This window comes from Perna viridis, chromosome 7, assembly GCF_037379345.1.
Source record: "Perna viridis isolate PV_CMFRI_1.1 ecotype Kerala chromosome 7, ASM3737934v1, whole genome shotgun sequence".
Lineage (NCBI taxonomy): Eukaryota > Metazoa > Mollusca > Bivalvia > Mytilida > Mytilidae > Perna > Perna viridis.
Genome location: NC_142451.1, coordinates 42,173,752 through 42,196,443, shown reverse-complemented (window position 1 = coordinate 42,196,443; position 22,692 = coordinate 42,173,752). Strand labels below are relative to the sequence as shown.

Sequence of the window (22,692 nt, the reverse complement as noted above, 5' to 3'; positions counted from 1 at the left end):
AAACACTATGTATATTTCAGGAAATGAATTTATTGCTTTGATTCATTCTTTTTGCCTGCAGAAACAAAGATTGAAAAATACAAATCTTACATTTCCAATTTTTAGCTTCAGCTTACTTTTTAATTGTAAATTCATGTGAAGTTCATTCTTATTATTAAGTTGTTTGAAATTACAGTATATTCATAGAAACTTGTAACACCTTAATTGTTATTAGTTGTAAAATGGAAGGACTCAGATCTATAATACTTTAGATTTCTACCATAACTTTATCCTCACAAAAAACATTAGCCAAAGAGGCTGAAATTTAGAATTCACTGAAATGAGTTTATGGACTTATTATGATAAACATCAAAAATAATAGTCGATTACTTTCATATATACGATACAATCAGATTGCCTGAAATTGTGGGTAGGGGTCATTCAGAAGTTTAAAGCTGCAATTATTTTTAGCAAACAAGAAAGATTTTGTTCTACTGAAACCAAACCATAACTATAACGTTATAACTATTCTTGCTTGCAAAATAAATTTAGGGGTTGTCGTTGTACACTGTATAGTGATGATATCAAAATTCGAGAAATTTTGAGGGGAGTGAATTATTTTTTTTAAATTTTCGACAACATCTTTCATAGTAAGACGTATGAACAATAAACTCATGCAAAACATGAAAAGGGCTTTTTTCAATGGTATCTAACAATGTTTTGTATCTGTATTTCCTTTAGTGGACTAGAACTACAAAAATCCCTCTAAGGGGAGAAGTTGTTCTGCTGGCCCATGGTCTATTAGTTTAATGTGTATCTTTTTACTGACGTTTTCCATCAACAAACCTACTTTGAGTGAGTTGCTAGGAACGAATTAATATTGACGTTATAATGCTAAATCCTATCACAAACATTTAAAAAAACGTTTGTAAATGAATTGTACACCAATTTCTTCTTTGCCGTTAATGACCTTGTCAGATGCAATTGTCGAGGTTTTCCTTATGCCAATCGTAATGCACACCTTACGACCTTTCATTTAATATGTGAAGATATGTATAATTTTCGTAGTATAGGGAGAAATTATTGTATTAACGGTACGAGACCTGGCGTAGTGATATCACGTGTTATCAATTTTGAGCGGGAAATTTTTTTCCGGTTGGTCACTTTCTAGCACAAGTCAGTGAGGGCAACACACAAGATGGACACCACGATTAAGGAAGCCATTTCCGCGGAAGTTAAAAGTGCCGTCGCGAATGCTCAACAAGATTTACTCGGGAACTTTTCTACATTATTGGATAGTAGATTGTCCGCTTTCCAAACTAACATTAAACAGTCACAACAAGACATCTCACAGTCACAAATGACTAAAATAGAACAGACAATTGGTGACAGTTATACGTTCAGAAGGAAAGGAAACGAAAACCAATACAGACACGAAGCAAAAATGTTACTTAAGTTAAAGGAGTCTGACGCTAAACTCGAGGGACCGGATTTGAGTGTCGAATCAGTACAAACCGCTAAACAGAAAATCGTAGATGGTATGCATTGAATTCGAGAGAGACAAAAGCTGATTAAATTGGCCGATTCATCGGAGTTAGGATGGAAAGTAGTGTCGGAATATGTTGCCAATCCTATAGCCGAGGATTCGGAAGACGAAAAGAAGATGATCAGAGCACAAAACAGGGCCGAGCGAAAACAGAAAGCTGAAAAGACAAAGAAACTGAAGAGTAACAGGATAGTTCCTTACTCAAAAGAAAAAGACGACAATAAAACATCCTGGAAACCAGGGAGATGCTTTACTTGTGGCAAGAGAGGTCATTGGGCCGATGACTGTCCTGAAAAGAAAAAGATAAGTAACTTTAAATTTTATCATAGTTTTTTTTTCTAATTTGTCTGGTGATATGAAACATGAAAATAATTTTAACAAGTCGATCAAGAATGAGAGTCAATACACACAATGTTCAAATGCTTGTATTCATGATGACAAAACTGAACACTTGTCAAAAAACGTAAACAATACGAGAGACGAAACGGTTATTATCACACCTGTGGGTCAATTGAAATCACACATAGGTAAATGGAAATCAATTACTAGCAATACACATATTATTGATGTTATCGAGAACAGATACAGAATACCTTTCAAAACAGAACCGGATTAGATTGTTTTAAAGAATAACAAATCTTCTTTAGATAATCCAGAATTTGTAAAATCTTAGATTATGTTATATTTATAGCATAGTATTCCGAGTTAGACAAATAAACTTTCGAATGCTATAAATGATTTGTAACATGAATGACACGCCCATGACAGTCCGTGCAGAAAAAAATAACGTTTGGCGGGAAACTCTAATAACCCGCACAGTAGGCAGTATGGCAGACGCATTCTCTCTACCAGATTGGCTTGACATTGAAAATGTAGAAAGCGATGATTTGGTTCTCTCTCAGGTGTGTATTTTTTAATTGAATTAGACTGATTTACGCTAATTGTCTTTTTGAAGGCTTTTAAACACAACTATTCGGGGCATGGACCCCCTTTTTTGGCCCGAAACCTAATAAAATTGACATTTGTATGTGTGCCTTTTTGTAGGCGTAATCTTTTCCCAAAGAGGCGGAGCTTACCCATGCAATATTGGTTTTAGTGTTTTGGTTATTTCATGGCTGTTTCCTCATTGCATTATATAGGCCCATGTGACCTTTCATGCAATATTATTTGGTTGCTTCAATTTAGAGCATACATTTTGGTACATGCTTGTCGTCTCTATGTTATTCCATAAAAAGATCAAAGGAAAAAAGAAGATTCATGTTACAAATGTATTTTATTGTATATTACTTGTACAAATAAAATAAAATCCGGTGTCCACTATGCTCACTGGCCTATCGGTAATATGATATATATTTGATTAATTATGCCTATATTTATTAGTGTTTGAGATATGGAAGTAAAGTGTATACAACCACTTATGGCGAGTAAACTGTGACCTCTGACCTTGTTGAACTGGAATAGGCCAAGGTAAATTCCAAATTTGCTAAATGAATTCATCTATTAATTAGGTAACAATGGAGCGTAAACTCTGTCGTCATTTAAATAGACACCGTCATTCAAGCAATTAAACATCTGAAAGTAGGAAATTATTGCAAACAGAGACCTACTGGAAAAGAAGGGGGCAGAGGGGCCCGCAAAAAATACTTGTTTACACGTTTTTATGCAATGCACATATACACAACAGGAGTATGAATCGCTCTTCTGGTTCAATGTTTGCCCTTCAAGGGCAATTACTCTAACAATGTGTCGTTCGACAACTGATGACCCATTTGGCTTTAGAAGGCCTTATTATAAAGATCATTTCATCAATTAATAGGTATTTTTATCTATCATAGTTTTCATGATATTTGCTTAAATTGGGGGGGGATATAAAATATGTCATAGAAGAGCAATAACTAACGTGGAGTCGTCAGACGATTTTGATTTGATGAAGACTCGTGTAGGCCTCATCATCAAAATCATGTGATCAATTGACAGTTTTTTATACCCATGGTAGTTTTCAAGATATTGGCTGAAAACTACAAAAAACCAACAAGGAGGCGTCAGACAATTTTAATTTGAGAGACAATTCTGTAGGCCTTATCAATTAGATCATTTCAACGAATAAAATTTGTATCTTATCTTTTACAATTTTCAAGATGTCGGCTGAAAACTGCAAAAACCGTCATTTTTCTCCTTTCAAGGGCAATAACTCCGACAAAGAGTTTTCCGACAACTTTAACCCAATAAAACTTTTGTACGCCTTATCGTAAGGATCATTTCATCAATTGAAAAGCTTTTTCCAATCCATTATAGTTTTCAAGAGTTGGTTGAAAATTGCAAAAGCCGTCAGTTTTCACCTTTCAAAGGCAATAACTCTTACAAAAATTCATCAGACAAAGACTTTCGTTGAGCTCTTCAAGCTGAAGAAGAACGGTTACTGTTATTTTCGAATATCTCATATAGATTTTTAGATATATCAGGAAATCGATGACTTGATTCCTGTGGTTCTAAATCGGCGGCCATGTTTTGTATGCAAGATATCCCCAAGGAAACATCCGTGCAAAGTTTCATATAATTCTGTTCAGTATTTCCACAGGAGTTTTATTTAAATATGAATTGTTTACAGGCGACGTCGGCGGACGCCAAGTGATGGAAAAAGCTCACATGGTCCTTATTTTCATAAGTTTTCAAAGTCATAAGACCCCCTCCCCCTTGGATTCGCCTATGTTTAAGTATAATATTTCAAGGAATATAACTCTCGTCTAGTTTGTTAACAATTTATTTATAAAGTCATCTGTTTATGTGCAAGCAACAGTTTTCAAGATTAATTTTCTATGTAAAAATTTCGTATATATGTTAATTTAAAAAAAATCTTTGAAAGGGACATAACTTTCAAATTAAACGATAAAATTCTTTGCAGCCTCATAACTAAAACCTTTTATGCCTGAATAGTGGTATTGTATCTTCAAAACTTTGTTTAAAAATACCAAGTAAAGGGAGATAATCGCTAGATAATTACAAATCCTTGACAGCCTCATCCTGCAAATGTCCACAAAGTTGTTAATCGATGGACCAAATTTGGTGAAAATATCGTTAACAAATTGCTTCGAAGGGCACAGCTTAATACGACCGCAGAGGTCGAACCCTGAACAGTTGTGGCAAGTATAGACGCAGTTCATTCAAACTGGATACAGCTTTGATAGATATTTGACACTGGTTAAGAATCGAAGTGGTCACTTTTTGACTCCTTCTTCTTAAATGGTTCAAGTCAAACCTCCAAAATTGATCCAAACCTTCCTTTGGGGATATGACAGCTTATTGTACAATTTCAATTTAACCCATTGCATTGAACTTATTAACCAGAATTCAGAAAAAACTTACTTTTTTCTGGTCCCTATATTTTACTTGGTTTAAGCCACAATCCCTTAAATCAATCCCTGTCTTCCTTTTGTGATATTGCACCTTCTATTACCATTTCAAAGTGATATATTCACTTTTTTTCCATATTAGTGTCCAATCATAGGAACATTGCTTCTTCCAGACCCCATTTTGGCTACTTATTCAAAAAAGGTTCAAGTCAAAACCCCATAAAATCAACCCCAGCCTTCCTTTGGTGGTATGGCACATCTAAATGTATTTCAAAAAGATCCATTTACTAATAGTCAAGTCATTGTCTAGGCATAAAAATGCTTGTTTCTGCCCCACCCTTTCTTCCAAAAAAGTCTAACCCCCCATAATTAAAACCAGTCTGAATATTGGGGTATAGAATTTTGTGGAACAATACCATAGACTTTACTATGCTTAACTTGAGTTAAATAGGTAAATTCTACGATGTGCTTCTTTTTTGCTCTTCTTCTTAAATTTTTGATAACATAACCCCCAAAATCTATACCAATTTTTCTGTGTGGTTTGGAATCTTGATATTTTATTTTACTTTATGACTATCGACCAATATTCAAGTTATACAAAGTGTCTACGGACGACGACAACAACAACGTTATATACAATTATACAACCGGACACTTTTTACGGTCGTATAAAAAAATGGTGGGCTTTGTCAAAGTGTATGTTGGAAGAAAGAAATAGAGCTCTGCGGTGCGTAGCATGATGCGACCGGTGCATGTTGATATATGTTCATGTTGGGCAAGTGTGTACATAATATTAGTTTTTGACTAGGGACTTACAAAACAACTGCTTTGGGCAGAATATAGTACAAAGTTTGAAATTCAATTAAAGGTGAACAAGAGGCCCCCAGGAGCCAGAATCACTCACCAGGTTTAATTGTTGCAAATCAATAGCAATATTCTAACACGGAGTTGTCTGTCAATTTCGACTCAAAAAGACTTCGATGGGACTTATCATAACGATCATTTCATCAATTTAAAATTTCTTTCCATCTATTATAGTTTTCAAAATATTGACTAAAAACTGTATTAAAAACCGTTACTTTTCGCCTTTCAGGGGCAATAACTCTTACGAGGAGTCAACTTTGTAGGCCTTATAATAATCATTATTTCGGCAATGGAAAGAATTTGGCTAAACCTAATGGTTTTGGAGATATATGAGAAAAAACTTCTGACTGACCCTTTTGTTCTATTTTTAGTAACAGCGGTCATGTTTTTCGTCAGATAAACAATCCCACATCAGGTCGATGTAGAAGAAATATTCATACCAAGTTTTGTTCAATTTGAATGGGTAGTTTCAGAGGAGAATATTTTTGAAAGAAATAACATTCAAAATAGGGATAAAACGTCGAAAAAGGTCAATAATTCCAACGAAAATTTGATCAGATATCAATCTCATCACGCTGAACAATTCAATCTGGTCAGAATTGGCTAAAGAATAATCAAGGGAACCAAACTCTAGCGGAAATAAAAAGAATGTAATCCAGGGACAAAGGCCAGACGTGGAAAACAGATACAAACAACAAAAAACATAAAATAAACAAAATAATACATACCAAGTAACTCGGATTCCACTAAAAAATAGGAGTATGGACCAGGTGCACCGATATGGTAAGCTTCCTCTGCTTTTCTAGAAACGCCATGAAAAGTGAAGTCCATGGAAGAGGAAAGAAAAATTATGAAACTTTGAACAAATCAGTTCTCAAGATGCAGATAGATAAACCGTAACGACCCACGAGTTCGTAATGAAGACCATAAAACTTCTGTAGTGATGACTTCATTCTTGTAGCAACAAAACCCTGTTCCAGAAGGCTAATTGTACGTGTCTTGCGCGGTACGAAAAAAACCGGAACTGGCTTCGTACAACTTAACAAGTATCAGATAAAATACTGACACACTTTTGGTCATACTAAAATGACCGATGATACGCAAATTAAATTTGATGATGATTTAGTTCACCTATTTAGTATTTCCAGTACCATTATATCAATGCATTAGTGTTAGGAAGGTTAGACAAGTTCATCATATTGCTGCGAAAACTCTACCTTCTTAATGATTCAGGGGCTATCCAGGATTTGATGAAGGGGAGGCTATTTAATTACGAGAATCGGTGTAAAAGGAAACCAGATTTGGACATGTTTAATGAATAAATATTATAAATTGTAATATTTATCAGATTACGACGGTTTTTGTTTGTATTTTTCTTTAAAAAGGAGGGTGTACGCCCATTACGCTCCCACATCGACCCGCCCTAATTACGAAGAAACCGTTGATATTCAAATTAGGTCGTATATTTCATAAGGGTAATTCTACACACTATAACTCACAAGAATTACTAGCACGTGTCTGTTCAGGGGCGGGTCATGACATTTCGGGCAGGAGGGGTGTCAGCTGGGTTTCTAAGAAAAGGGGTGCCTATTTGCCATTTTTGTCAATTTAACACATCAAAATGACATATTTTCCAATAAAAAGGGGGCCGGTGCCACCCCTGCATCCCCTGGATCCACACTCATTGTCTGCTGCTGTTATAATTCCAAAGTGGGCAGTCATTGAAGACAATTAGGTTGTAATATCATCTTAGCAATAGTTTTGGTTGTAACTTTATACTCTGGAGATTCCATCACTACGCTACGTAAGATAAACACTATAGACATTAGACAATATTTTCATTTACCAATCACGGGCCCTTATCAGGCAAGATACATAGGCATCATAATTCAATTGTCAATACAAAGATGCATTTTCAGTGAACAATATAGAATACACAAGGAAATAAATAAGAATATGTGCAATATAGGATCTTATTACAGTATGTAGTGTCAAGTGTAATGAGGGCGGTTTCATAAGTAGATAGAAAAACAAATATATAATTTATTATAATATATTAACAGGAAATAATAGCGCAAGAAATATAATTTCTCATCAGCAGTAGTTCTCATTTTTTGTGCACAGCAGCGAGGAACTTACATCACTACAATGTTGAGATCATCAAGGGGCGGTCGTTCAGAACCTGCTAAGATAGTACAATAGAACATATTAACATACAAGCAGTAAAAAAATTATGCTTTTAGTAAAATGTTGTTTTTAAGATTAAATGTTGGCTTAAATCACCTATCGACAAAAATACAAAACAAACCAAAAGGGAACAAAACAAACAAAATCACCCGCCCCACCCCACCTCTCCCCCCCAAAAAAAACAAACCAAAAAACAAAACACAACAAAACAAAACAAAGAAACGAAAGTAATCGTGTTTGTAGTTTATAACAATAGGTTAAATTGTTAAATAACAATATACAGTGAAAATTACGGGCCTCTTGATCGTGACTTCGGGATAGAAAGAACTTATCATCATGAAATTTCATGTTTTTTTTCTCTCAATGACCAAGCGACCGCGTGAGGCCTGCATTATCCTCCTTTGTAACTATCCTTCATTTGGCCTAAAATTTAGTCACACATTCATCAACTGCTAGTAATGTTGAACATAAGAAATAAGATTATTGAATTTTTATGTAATTTACTTGAATACCCAATGTTTGTCAATGTTATACTTGATAACTCAATTTTTCTATAGGTCCGGACTTACAAATCAACCGATTTACTTCAGCTTAATTAAGGAGGTAGACCAAGGGTAAGGGAATTTCAAATCATTGAAACGTTTGCATTAAGCATTTTACACCAATTTCATGCAAGCATCAAAGTAACTTGGACTGATTTCATTCCGTTTCAATTTAATGCTTGATAGGTTCTGGTGAAATTGAATATGATGCAAATATATCACTGATTTCAAGAGTTGTGTCCCTTACACTGGGTCTACCTCCTTAAATTAATCTTTTTATGACACAGCAATACAGAAGAGAAATCATACACAAAACATATATATGTTTACCCCTGCTTGAAAATCGGTTGCTATAGTGACCATGCTGTTCGTCCGTCCTCTGTGCTAATCCGCAACTCCTCTAAAACGGCTGAATCTTTCACACTGTTGAAAACACATGATGCAATTTTGCACCACCTGAACGACTTGTGGTGTTTCCATTATGAATTCTAGGAAGGGGAGCGGAAGAATCACCAAGTGAGCTTTTCTCATAATTTTTCTAGTTAATCAGTTAAATTTCTTGTCATTATTGAATACAATCGCGTGATCTTTACACCTAGCTTATGTTACATACTGTATGGCATTAATGTTACAGCATGCATATTAAATATACATTTATGTTGCATAATATTGATATCGCAAAATGCAACAAAATATTAAAATTAAATACAGTTAAATAATATTCAAATTTTAAATGTAATTATATACCAGCTCTCGTCTTGTGGTGTTTAAAATTTCTCAATTGTTAATAATATACCATTGCCAGTTGGATATACACTCCCTGGTTTAATCAATATTAAAAGTATCATACTCTCATTTGTAATGAAGAACATATTTATGACCTCCTTTACACGGTCAGTACTTACGGTTAAAATTTATTTGCTTTTAGGACTTGCATATCGACGTCTACAGTAGATTGTAAACTGATTAGAGTTATCTTTCTTTGTATTCCAAAACCACTGAAGTATGACACAGAAAATCTTTGAATCCGCAACAATAAGTAGATTTGCTATCTTATTTCAACTTTTTCACTTGTTCTTGCATTTAAAGATAGATGCTTGTACAAGTCTATATTTTTTGCCAAAACAAGATCAATAAGAGAGACATAATTTCATAAGCAAATTTTAATGAGCAAATTAGTACCTTACAAGGCAGCTAATAAGTCTTCGACAAAGGTAGACAGTCGCAAGATAATCCCTTTACAAAGCAAAAAAAAAAAAAAAAAAAAAAAAAAAAAAAAAAAATCTAATTAAAAAACAACCAACAAAAATGCAACAATTAACAAAATAACGAAGGAACGAGTGAATGAGCAAAAAATGAAAGATGTAAAAAAAAAACAAAAACAAAAAAAAAACAGACTGTCATACTACTTCACTCGGTCTTTAGATCTGAGTGATAAAAATACATATTGGAAACATCAATCATCATCTTGGTTAATGAGTATGGTTAATATGTTCTACACAAGTTGTTATGTACCCAAAACATTGTTTTGTTTGGATACACCTGTAATGTATATAAAAATATTTATCAATACACGGTCGTTGAACTCTTATTTTCCAAAGTAAATATATTTTATTATCTTTTACTTTGGTATTGAATATGTTTGCGGAGATGCAAAATATAGTTGTCTATGATGCTTGCTAGACTCATATTATTCAATTATTTCTTCAGGAAATAATTTGAAATATCATTATTTACTGTTGTGTAATAATATTTACTTTGGTGGGTAGAAGGTGGTAAGGAGTTCCAGGAGTCGGGTCCCATAGTGTTGAATAGTTTTTAATTTCGTGCAAAATTTTGGTAAAAATGAGCCATTGGCTCCTTTTTTCTTGAACTTCTTTTCACCCTATGACACTATACTAATTTTACTACACCCCATCATTATGCAGGATGTTTTACGCTTAGTTTACGTTAGTTCTCTTTCTTTTTCCAGCCCTTTGATATCGTTATTTGTTTGTCTCTGCTATCTCTTTCCTGGAGATATAGAAAAAAAAATCGTGAGTAGTATTTAGGAAAATAACAGTTCGCAACAAGCAGATTTGTAGGATCCGAAACGTTTTTTGTTCGGTCATAAAGACGTAATGGAAAATAACAGTTCGCAACAAGCAGATTTGTAGGATCCAAAACGTTTTTGTTTGATCGCAAAGACTGGTGAACAAACTGTATACAAGTATTTCACATGTACATGATTTGTACCTAATCTAATTTGGCATTAAATGTTGCTGTTTCTGAAACATGGCTGAGGTAAACAAATTTGCATTAAATTTTTGTTTCTAGAACTTGGATTTAAGGAAACAGTGGTGGATCCAGGGGGCCGGGACAATTAAAAAATGTTGAAAAATTTGGCATGCCCCAAAACCCCCTAGCAAATTCGGATCACTTCGTGATCCTCGACGGTGATCCTGTCAAGATTTTTTTTGGAGCCCCTTATCTAAAACTCTGGATCCGCCACTCGGGAAAACAAACTAATAACAAGTATTTCTTGAAAGTTTGAGTCAACTGAAGTAATAGTCTGACATAAAGTAACCTCTGTATATTGAAAGCTCTTATAACGACTGTTTCAAATATAAAACGAAGCCAGAATAATCTTATCACCCGTGTATAGTTTTCTGGGAATTATTACAAAAACAACCGCCATCACGGGACATCATAGAATTTTGTTTTATATTTCTTGGTAAGAACGATAGTGAACATTTGCACGATGCCAACAAACACTGTTGCTCGTGTTTGGTTTCCAGGGTATGATTAACAAAAACGGCCATGATCACCAGATAACCATTTTTTTATTTCTTGGCGCGGACGGACAGGAAACCATGTACGGTGCCAATAAATACTTTCTCCACGTGTATATTTTTTATTGTATATAGGTCTACACAAATTCTTCTGAGATATGTCAGACCGTGGTTACTGTGCATATAAAACACCCTTATCTCATTGGATAATCGGCTTTACACGTGATGTTTCATGAACTTCGAACGATCTATATAGTCCACGTCCACATTTATTGATCACTGTGTATTTTCTATACTTTCAATATATATCTAAAATATTAAAGAAATGAAATAAGAGAAACATATGAAATGTTACTATAGGAATTGAACGTTTCATTTTTTTTTATTTCTTAGGAGTGTTTTCAAAAGACGTTGACCAGTCCCATATTTTTGACGCGCGTTTCATTGAAAATGTGCCACGCTTTAACACGCTTTTTCAAAACAGAAAATTTAGGTAAAATTCTAAGGATTTGGGATGGAAAATTTTATTCACAGTGGAAACCAAAACAGAATGATCCTTTTAATGTTTCGTTGAAAACAAACAAAAACAAAAACAAACAAAAACAAAAACAAACAAACAAACAAACACAGACACAGTTAGGAATTTCCTTTGGTTGAAAGGTGATTTAGGTGGTAACGTACCGGTTGAAACTGGTCCTTAACTGGTAGGGATCGATGGGTCGACACAAGTAGTTGAATATGGACATTTCCTTCCTATATTTAAATCAATACTAGCTTACACTTGAAAAGAAAAAAAAACAGTGACTTTCAGTGCGATGTAAATATTTCAGATGTAACCACGAAGCAAACGTCAAACAAAATGGAATCACATCAACCGTATATTAAAAATCATTAAAAAAGCAACGTTCAAGGATAATTCGGGTTCGTTCCCCTTCATCGAACCGTGCACGTGATTGACGAATTTTTTGGTATAATTCTTTGGACTTATATGCACTGTACCTTTCAATATTATACAATCCATTTACTGGTAAATAAACTAGATGAAGGCTTCGTTGAAGCGAAAATTAGTGATATTTTATAGGAATTAATAGATTTGTGATAATGAATAAATTTACACCTGGCATATACCACGAATTAACTGGAAACTGCTTCACGGTTTCATACTACACAATTAACGTTTGATTTTTGGTTTCCATGGTCACTGGACAGCGACACTGGGTCCAAATGACCATAACAAGTACATGTTTGGTGTTTGCCCATAACTAGCAAGTTACAATGTACCCCGTATTTAGTGTTGACTCATTATAGTTAGTTACATTTTAGTTGGTGCTGACTCATGCATGACTAATGAGTTACTCCGTATATGGTGCTGGCCCGATGATTAGCGAGCATCTCTATATTTGATGATGGCCTACGAACAACGGTACCTCCGTATTTTGTGAGCTGGTGCATGACTAGCGAGTTTGTTCGTGTTGGTTAGTTAAGCGTATCTACCTTTGATCTAGGATTCACTTAACCTTATTTGCGTTCGCGTATTGACAGCCAACGCTTCAAAGCTATTTTATAAATATACATAACTGTGTTTATACAATATCTTGTGCTTGAACATTGTCTATACTTAAAAATTTCGTTTATATTTTTTTTCAAATCGGATGCAGAAAAAAAAGAATTCTGTCATAGACTTTTATACCGTATTGAGAACAAGTAGAAACCTGTTTTAGTCAACTGAAGTAATAGTCTGACATAAAGTAACTTCTGTATATTGAAAGCTCTTATAACGACTGTTTCAAATATAAAACGAAGCCAGAATAATCTTATCACCCATGTATAGTTTTCTGGGAATTATTACAAAAACAACCGCCATCACGGGACATCATAGAATTTTGTTTTATATTTCTTGGTAAGAACGATAGTGAACATTTGCACGGTGCCAACAAACACTGTTGCTCGTGTTTGGTTTCCAGGGTATGATTAACAAAAACGGCCATGATCACCATTTTTTTATTTCTTGGCGCGGACGGACAGGAAACCATGTACGGTGCCAATAAATACTTTCTCCACGTGTATATTTTTTATTGTATATAGGTCTACACAAATTCTTCTGAGATATGTCAGACCGTGGTTACTGTGCATATAAAACACCCTTATCTCATTGGATAATCGGCTTTACACGTGATGTTTCATGAACTTCGAACGATCTATATAGTCCACGTCCACATTTATTGGTCACTGTGTATTTTCTATACTTTCAATATATATCTAAAATATTAAAGAAATGAAATAAGAGAAACATGTACGTTTCATTTTTTTTTATATTTCTTGGGAGTGTTTTCAAAAGACGTTGACCAGTCCCATATTTTTGACGCGCGTTTCATTGAAAATGTGCCACGCTTTAACACGCTTTTTCAAAACAGAAAATTTAGGTAAAATTCTAAGGATTTGGGATGGAAAATTTTATTCACAGTGGAAACCAAAACAGAATGATCCTTTTAATGTTTCATTGAAAACAAACAAAAACAAAAACAAAAACAAACAAACAAACAAACACAGACACAGTTAGGAATTTCCTTTGTTTGAAAGGTGATTTAGGTGGTAACGTACCGGTTGAAACTGGTCCTTAACTGGTAGGGATCGATGGGTCGACACAAGTAGTTGAATATGGACATTTCCTTCCTATATTTAAATCAATACTAGCTTACACTTGAAAAGAAAAAAAAACAGTGACTTTCAGTGCGATGTAAATATTTCAGATGTAACCACGAAGCAAACGTCAAACAAAATGGAATCACATCAACCGTATATTAAAAAATCATTAAAAAAGCAACGTTCAAGGATAATCCGGGTTCGTTCACCTTCATCGAACCGTGCACGTAATTGACGAATTTTTTGGTATAATTCTTTGGACTTATATGCACTGTACCTTTCAATATTATACAATCCATTTACTGGTAAATAAACTAGATGAAGGCTTCGTTGAAGCGAAAATTAGTGATATTTTATAGGAATGAATAGATTTGTGATAATGAATAAATTTACACCTGGCATATACCACGAATTAACTGGAAACTGCTTCACGGTTTCATACTACACAATTAACGTTTGATTTTTGGTTTCCATGGTCACTGGACAGCGACACTGGGTCCAAATGACCATAACAAGTACATGTTTGGTGTTTGCCCATAACTAACAAGTTACAATGTACCCCGTATTTAGTGTTGACTCATTATAGTTAGTTACATTTTAGTTGGTGCTGATTCATGCATGACTAATGAGTTACTCCGTATATGGTGCTGGCCCGATGATTAGCGAGCATCTCTATATTTGATGATGGCCTACGAACAACGGTACCTCCGTATTTTGTGAGCTGGTGCATGACTAGCGAGTTTGTTCGTGTTGGTTAGTTAAGCGTATCTACCTTTGATCTAGGATTCACTTAACCTTATTTGCGTTCGCGTATTGACAGCCAACGCTTCAAAGCTATTTTATAAATATACATAACTGTGTTTATACAATATCTTGTGCTTGAACATTGTCTATACTTAAAAATTTCGTTTATATTTTTTTTTTCAAATTGGATGCAGAAAAAAAAGAATTCTGTCATGGACTTTTATACCGTATTGAGAACAAGTAGAAACCTGTTTTAGTCAACTGAAGTAATAGTCTGACATAAAGTAACTTCTGTATATTGAAAGCTCTTATAACGACTGTTTCAAATATAAAACGAAGCCAGAATAATCTTATCACCCATGTATAGTTTTCTGGGAATTATTACAAAAACAACCGCCATCACGGGACATCATAGAATTTTGTTTTATATTTCTTGGTAAGAACGATAGTGAACATTTGCACGGTGCCAACAAACACCGTTGCTCGTGTTTGGTTTCCAGGGTATGATTAACAAAAACGGCCATGATCACCATTTTTTTATTTCTTGGCGCGGACGGACAGGAAACCATGTACGGTGCCAATAAATACTTTCTCCACGTGTATATTTTTTATTGTATATAGGTCTACACAAATTCTTCTGAGATATGTCAGACCGTGGTTACTGTGCATATAAAACACCCTTATCTCATTGGATAATCGGCTTTACACGTGATGTTTCATGAACTTCGAACGATCTATATAGTCCACGTCCACATTTATTGGTCACTGTGTATTTTCTATACTTTCAATATATATCTAAAATATTAAAGAAATGAAATAAGAGAAACTTGTACGTTTCATTTTTTTTTTTATATTTCTTGGGAGTGTTTTCAAAAGACGTTGACCAGTCCCATATTTTTGACGCGCGTTTCATTGAAAATGTGCCACGCTTTAACACGCTTTTTCAAAACAGAAAATTTAGGTAAAATTCTAAGGATTTGGGATGGAAAATTTTATTCACAGTGGAAACCAAAACAGAATGATCCTTTTAATGTTTCATTGAAAACAAACAAAAACAAAAACAAAAACAAAAACAAACAAACAAACAAACAAACACAGACACAGTTAGGAATTTCCTTTGTTTGAAAGGTGATTTAGGTGGTAACGTACCGGTTGAAACTGGTCCTTAACTGGTAGGGATCGATGGGTCGACACAAGTAGTTGAATATGGACATTTCCTTCCTATATTTAAATCAATACTAGCTTACACTTGAAAAGAAAAAAAAAAACAGTGACTTTCAGTGCGATGTAAATATTTCAGATGTAACCACGAAGAAAACGTCAAACAAAATGGAATCACATCAACCGTATATTAAAAAATCATTAAAAAAGCAACGTTCAAGGATAATCCGGGTTCGTTCACCTTCATCGAACCGTGCACGTAATTGACGATTTTTTTGGGTATAATTCTTTGGACTTATATGCACTGTACCTTTCAATATTATACAATCCATTTACTGGTAAATAAACTAGATGAAGGCTTCGTTGAAGCGAAAATTAGTGATATTTTATAGGAATGAATAGATTTGTGATAATGAATAAATTTACACCTGGCATATACCACGAATTAACTGGAAACTGCTTCACGGTTTCATACTACACAATTAACGTTTGATGTTTGGTTTCCATGGTCACTGGACAGCGACACTGGGTCCAAATGACCACAACAAGTACATGTTTGGTGTTTGCCCATAACTAGCAAGTTACAATGTACCCCGTATTTAGTGTTGACTCATTATAGTTAGTTACATTTTAGTTGGTGCTGACTCATGCATGACTAATGAGTTACTCCGTATATGGTGCTGGCCCGATGATTAGCGAGCATCTCTATATTTGATGATGGCCTACGAACAACGGGTACCTCCGTATTTTGTGAGCTGGTGCATGACTAGCGAGTTTGTTCGTGTTGGTTAGTTAAGCGTATCTACCTTTGATCTAGGATTCACTTAACCTTATTTGCGTTCGCGTATTGACAGCCAACGCTTCAAAGCTATTTTATAAATATACATAACTGTGTTTATACAATATCTTGTGCTTGAACATTGTCTATACTTAAAAATTTCGTTTATATTTTTTTTTCAAATCGGATGCAGAGAAAAAAAAATTCTGTCATAGACTTTTATACCGTATTGAGAACAAGTAGAAACCTGTTTTAAAATTTTAACATCCAAAATACGCTGTAGGCTTCTTCTATATGCACCATAATGTTTAATTTCATTTAACCCGAACTGTTTTAACCCCGCACCTGTAACTTTATTTTCAAATGTCACCAGTCAGCAAGTACTGAATTCGTTCTTTTTTTCACTATTTAAGTAGCACTCCAGCTAATGATCATGCAAAATGTGGTTCATGGGTAAAAAGCCTACATATTTTAATTTTTGATATTTTGTTTGAAATGTCATAGTAAACAGAAAGTAACATGTGGTTTTTCATATTACCCATGCTCTTAGGAGATAAAAAATATATAGAATGCACTGTAGATTTCAAAATTAAGGGAGATAACTCTGTAAATGACGCTCAAATACAATAGAATCTACTGGATTTGCGATGTTGATTATCTCCTAAGAGCAGGCAGATTTGAATGAATAATTACTCGTTTCATAGTATAGACCCATAAAACAACTTAATTACAAAAATAAAAATATGTAGCCTTTTTTGGGGTGTATCACATTTAAGATTTTGCATGGTTCTTACAAAGACAGCTGCTTAATAACATATTACATCCTACTTGCCACGTTTTCTGTTTTCAGATGTTTGGGCAACTTGTATTTTACAGAGTGGTGTCATAGAATGAAGTCTTGGAATGACAATCTTTATGGTGATTAAGCTTTTTGTAATCTATTTTTTATCCTTTGGATATTTTTTTAATTCTATACAGACAAGCTATAATATTGACCTACTAGTGAGCAATACCATTTGGCAATGTTTCCACTGTTTTTTGGGCATACAGGTACGTACAAGCACATGAAACTTTACGTTATCTAAACTATAATAATAATGAAACCTAGTTGTTAGTTCTCGTCCTCCTAAACAGCTGAGTTCACATTCACTTTTTTTGCAGCTTGTCCCAGTGTTTGTTTTGATTTTTTGTCTGTCTTGTTGCTTGACCTGACATAAGGTTTATAAATTTTAAAAATATTTTGCCCGTAGATTTTCCTCTTTGATATCCTTCCTTTTTATTGGGATGTCAGTATATACATTGTACCGTCCACGCAAGAGGTTGAAAACCTCCTCAGTTAAACTTGATGCACTGTACGACGCCATTCATTCCACTCCAATAATCCACTCCATAAATAACACGATGCCAGATTATTGTCTGTATATGGAATTAAGTTTGAACAGCTAATGTGGGCTAATCTATTACGACAAGTATCATTTATTTTCGGCTTGTCTGCACAGTTTTATATGCATATGCATGTCTGATACCTGAATGTATTACATCCCTTAAGTTACGTCAATCAATCAGTAAAATTAATGTTTCAAAACAGGGTAATGACAATGTGTTGATAATTCTGTATTCATTGTATTGGGATATGTCTGGCAGAAAGGTGTAAACAATTATTTATAGAACGTTTTTGTCATAACAAACAGAAGACCAAATAGTTGTGGATTCATAGATTTACAAAATGGCCCAAATTTGTGAAAAAATATGAATCATATTAATTTTACTATTTGTAATAATGCTAAATGACAAATATGCTTGTTAGTTTATTGAGCTATCAATATTGTGAATACACATACTGCTTTCTTTGTATTTTTCAATGCTTAACATAAAAAAAGTCCATTTCACAACCGCCCTGCAAAGTTGGACCCACTTTTGACAAATGAGAGGTCACATCAATACCAAGAAATCAAGGAAAAGTAGAAACCTCCTAAAGCAAACATAAGAATAAACCTTCTAGAAACATCCGTGGTACCAAACCAGAGCTGAGCAGGGCGAATGAAAATAGAACAATTAATACAACGTACAATAAACCGTCAAGCACTGTCTAGCTTTCAGCAAAGGCGGATATAAGTGAGGATAGTTACTTATGTTAAAATATTCATGTAGATTATATTGAAAAAAGGAAATCACTCAATCGGGCCTCCAATTGGCCAGTCTGCTCTCTTTTTCAGAATTTCTGGATCTGCAACTGTTCAGCTCAGAGTAGAAACAGCAAAAACGACTAACTCTTATCCATCTTTGATCTTGTGTCCACAAAATTGTACCAACATAATCAATCATTTGACAAACTCTGAACCAAAGGGTTTCCATGTCCAGAAATTTACGAAAAACTGTAAACAAAAAAATTTGAAACAAAGGAATCAAACTTTATTTAAATGTCCAAATAAATTCAACACTTTTTTTTTATAAAATAACGCTCAGTACAAAGATATTTATCAATGGCCAAGTTTTTACATGAACCTTAATGGAATTCATTATATTTAGTGTTATGCCGTGAAAACTGTGTTAATTGCATATTTAATATGTGCAAACGAATGACAGAAGTTTGTTCATCTAGGCACTAAGTGAGTTATATTAGCCTCGTTCTATTAATTGATTCAAGGTAACAAACTAATGATCGTATGCATCAGCGTTTTGATAGTGGTAACAATGATCGTATGCATCAGCGTTTTGATAGTGGTAACAATGTTTGTAAATACTAATTTATCTTGTTTGTACGTGGGAGTACTATCCAATGCCAAAGTATCATGGCAGAGATTTGGATTCATATCATTGGTCAAAAATATTGGAAGATGAATATGTGGTCGGCAGTGGAAACTTAGGTCAGTTCAGTGGAAACTTTTTGTATTTATGTAGAGAATGCGTTCGTAAGAGTTGTCACTGGAAGATAAGTCTTTGATCATCCATAATTAAAAGGAATGTTATTATAGGCATGATTTAGTCATAATTACCTCGGTGATAACCTTTTCAAAGTCGAACTTAATGTAATAAACTCTTTATATTTTTAATACTGTTGGGAAGAAAATCCCTCATAAATACCTGAACATCAGATTGGGATGGAATTTCTCTGATGTAAGTGTGATCTTTTGATAATCATAGAAGGTCAGACAAGGTGAATGTACTATACGCGAAATTCGTTGCGAGTTACTTGTAGGGTCCATGAGCACTTGTTTTTTTATTATTTTACCCCCAAAACTGTGAAATATATATATTACTTGTGGGGTCCATAAGCGCAAAAAGTACAAAAAAAACAAAAACAAAAAAAAAAACAAACAAACAACAAAAACACAAAAACAATACAAAAACCAAAAACAAAATACAATGTAAGAAAAATGAAAGCAAAGCTAACATAAAAGAAAGTAAACAGAACACACCCGACCCCCCCCCCCCCCCAACCCCACAAACACAGGAACAATTTTTTGTAACTTGTGTTTTTAAATCTGACATTCATACTATATTTGTCTTAATTCTACTAATATAACGACCATTTTAGATCATGTCCCCCCCCCCAAAAAAAAAAACCAAACAGAATCAAATATCAAAATGCTGCATAAAAACAAACTTAAAGAACAAACGTACCCAGGTATTGCAAACATTAACCTCTACGCAACATTTCTTTGGAGGCGTTTGGACAGTTGTCAATGTCGTATATACAAACCACGATGAAGTAATTAAGACAATTACTTATCCAGTCAATGTGTATCATTAGAATATTTACCATGTACAAGAAGGAACAAAAGTTATGGTGAAGGGTGGATACATTTTTTAGTAGTACTCCGGCTAAGAATCATGCAAAATGTGATTCATAGTTGGAAAGCTTACGTATTTTTATTTTTGATATTGTTTAAAAGTTTATACTAAACAGAAATTAACATGTAGATTTCCATATAACTCTTGTTCATAAGAGATATATTATATAGAATGTACTGTAGAATTCAAAATGAAGGTAGACAACTCTGAAAATGACACTAAAATACAACAGAAACCATTGGATTTTCAAAGTGAATTATAATCAAACAGATTGGAATAAATGATTATACATTTCACCATATAAACCTATAAAGCAACTGAATAACAAAAGTAAAAATGTGTAGCTTTTTTTGGGGTGTATCACATATTACAGAATTGCATGATTCTTAGCTTGAGTACTACTTAAGTATTACAGTAAAACCTACTAAACCGAACCCTGAATAAACCGGAAAATCTTTTCTAAAACAGACACTTTTTAAGCCAAAAATACATTTTGAACCTTGGTAAACCGAACATCCGCATAAACCTAAAAAATTAAAACCTATAAGTGGTTTGGTTTAGACAGGTTTTACTGTACAAAAAAGGCTCATCACAAACACAGACATCCGTGCATCCTTACGAAAAATTATACAAAATGCACACCGATAACGTTTATTTTACACATAACAACAGATGTGGGCATCAAGCACAAATCGACAATTTAAATTTATGATCACTAAATATGTTAGGTGTTACTTGACAATGAATGCTAATGGCCGACCTTTCCTGAGTTATGAAAACAATGACAAAAATATCGAATATGGTAATGTGGAGTTGTATACAGCCTGAAGTACCATTCGGGAATGCGATGTAAAGTAAACATCTGAGTCATTTCGAAAAAAAAATTATATATTTTATTGATAAAACAAAAATCGAGAAGAAAGATCTTGCACACATGCCTTTTTATCTTCAATCATATTGTAAAACAATAAAATAAAACAGAAAATATACAAAGAAAAAAAAATCACGTACCAAGCACAGAATACATGTTCATGCATTCCAGTGTAGAAATATGCAATTAAAGGGTACAAAAGTGCATGTTTTACAAAACAAGACGTAAAGGTAATTAATTTCGAAGCTGAAATGATTCCCAGGCTGTTACGGAAATAGATGGTGACAGAACGTATTTGGAAACATCGTTTTTGTTTATGCATCGATTGTTGATCATGTGACAAGGCCAGACAACTTGATATTTTGACAGTATGTTAGACCATTGTTTCATAAGATTATTTGGACTTATTTATCCTATATCTTTACGAACTATTAATATTTGTGAAAACGTTACATGCTTTTTGTACGCAAATTATACCGGGCTCTGTTTATGTTATTGTATATTGGTAGGGCGATATCCCAACCAACGGAACTTTGCGATAGTTCATATGGCATGTGTTTTGCACCTGCGTTAAAATTTCAAACAATCACGTTCGAATAACATACGACATTTCCGACAAAACGATGTTTAGCTGAAAACCTTATAGTTTAAGATAATAAATTATCATGTAAATTGGGAATAATAGATAAAGAAAATTTTGCTTACTCGTACAAGCTTATTACCTGAAAATGGTTTGGCCTTCAGTTGATTGATCGACAAGTTGACATTTACAAAACATCAGAAGAATACAGGTTAAACAATAAAAATGCTATTAGAATGACTCAGATTCGACACTAATTATACCAAACTCCACAATTATTCATGCAATGTTGACGGGTCTAAAGTGCTCTGAAAACCTAATTTATATTATATGCCCATGTTGACCTCTCATGCTTTGTAGTTTCGACAAAAGCAATAACTCACATAGCACTATTTGTTTTTACCTTAAGCTGGCATTATATCGACGTACTACAGAACATCATTTGCAATCAAAGGTATTGAGTGAGTCCAAGTACAAGTGTTATTGTTTGTTACTCATGTGTAGTGTGCGTTGGCAAGAAATCGAAAAACTTTCTAAGGATTAAACTTAACTTCCATAGTGAAAGTTGTAAAATATGCGTCTTATCAAGTGTACGTGTGTGTGTGTGTGCATCAGTAAATTAATAGTTAACTTTGCTGTGTATTTCCCGATAAAATAGCAACAGCTTACATAGGTACATTGAAATTAAAATACGCTGTCTGCGCTAGTTTTGTTGTTGTGCGGTGTTCTCACCTAGCTGTATACTCTGATAAATATGTAGCTTTTGTACCCCTAGTGGTATATCATGACCGTGGTGACTCTCATTACAACTTTTTCATCACCTAGACTTTTCTTTTCTACCTATCACAACCACTTGATATTTTGACATATGTTTGATGTAG

At 34.0% G+C, this 22,692-nt stretch overlaps 1 pseudogene; it reads left to right on the top strand.

Moving 5' to 3' along the window:
* Nucleotides 1-1,177: 1,177 nt before the first annotated feature.
* Nucleotides 1,178-2,198, top strand: LOC148612765 (uncharacterized; annotated as a pseudogene).
* Nucleotides 2,199-22,692: the final 20,494 nt, after the last annotated feature.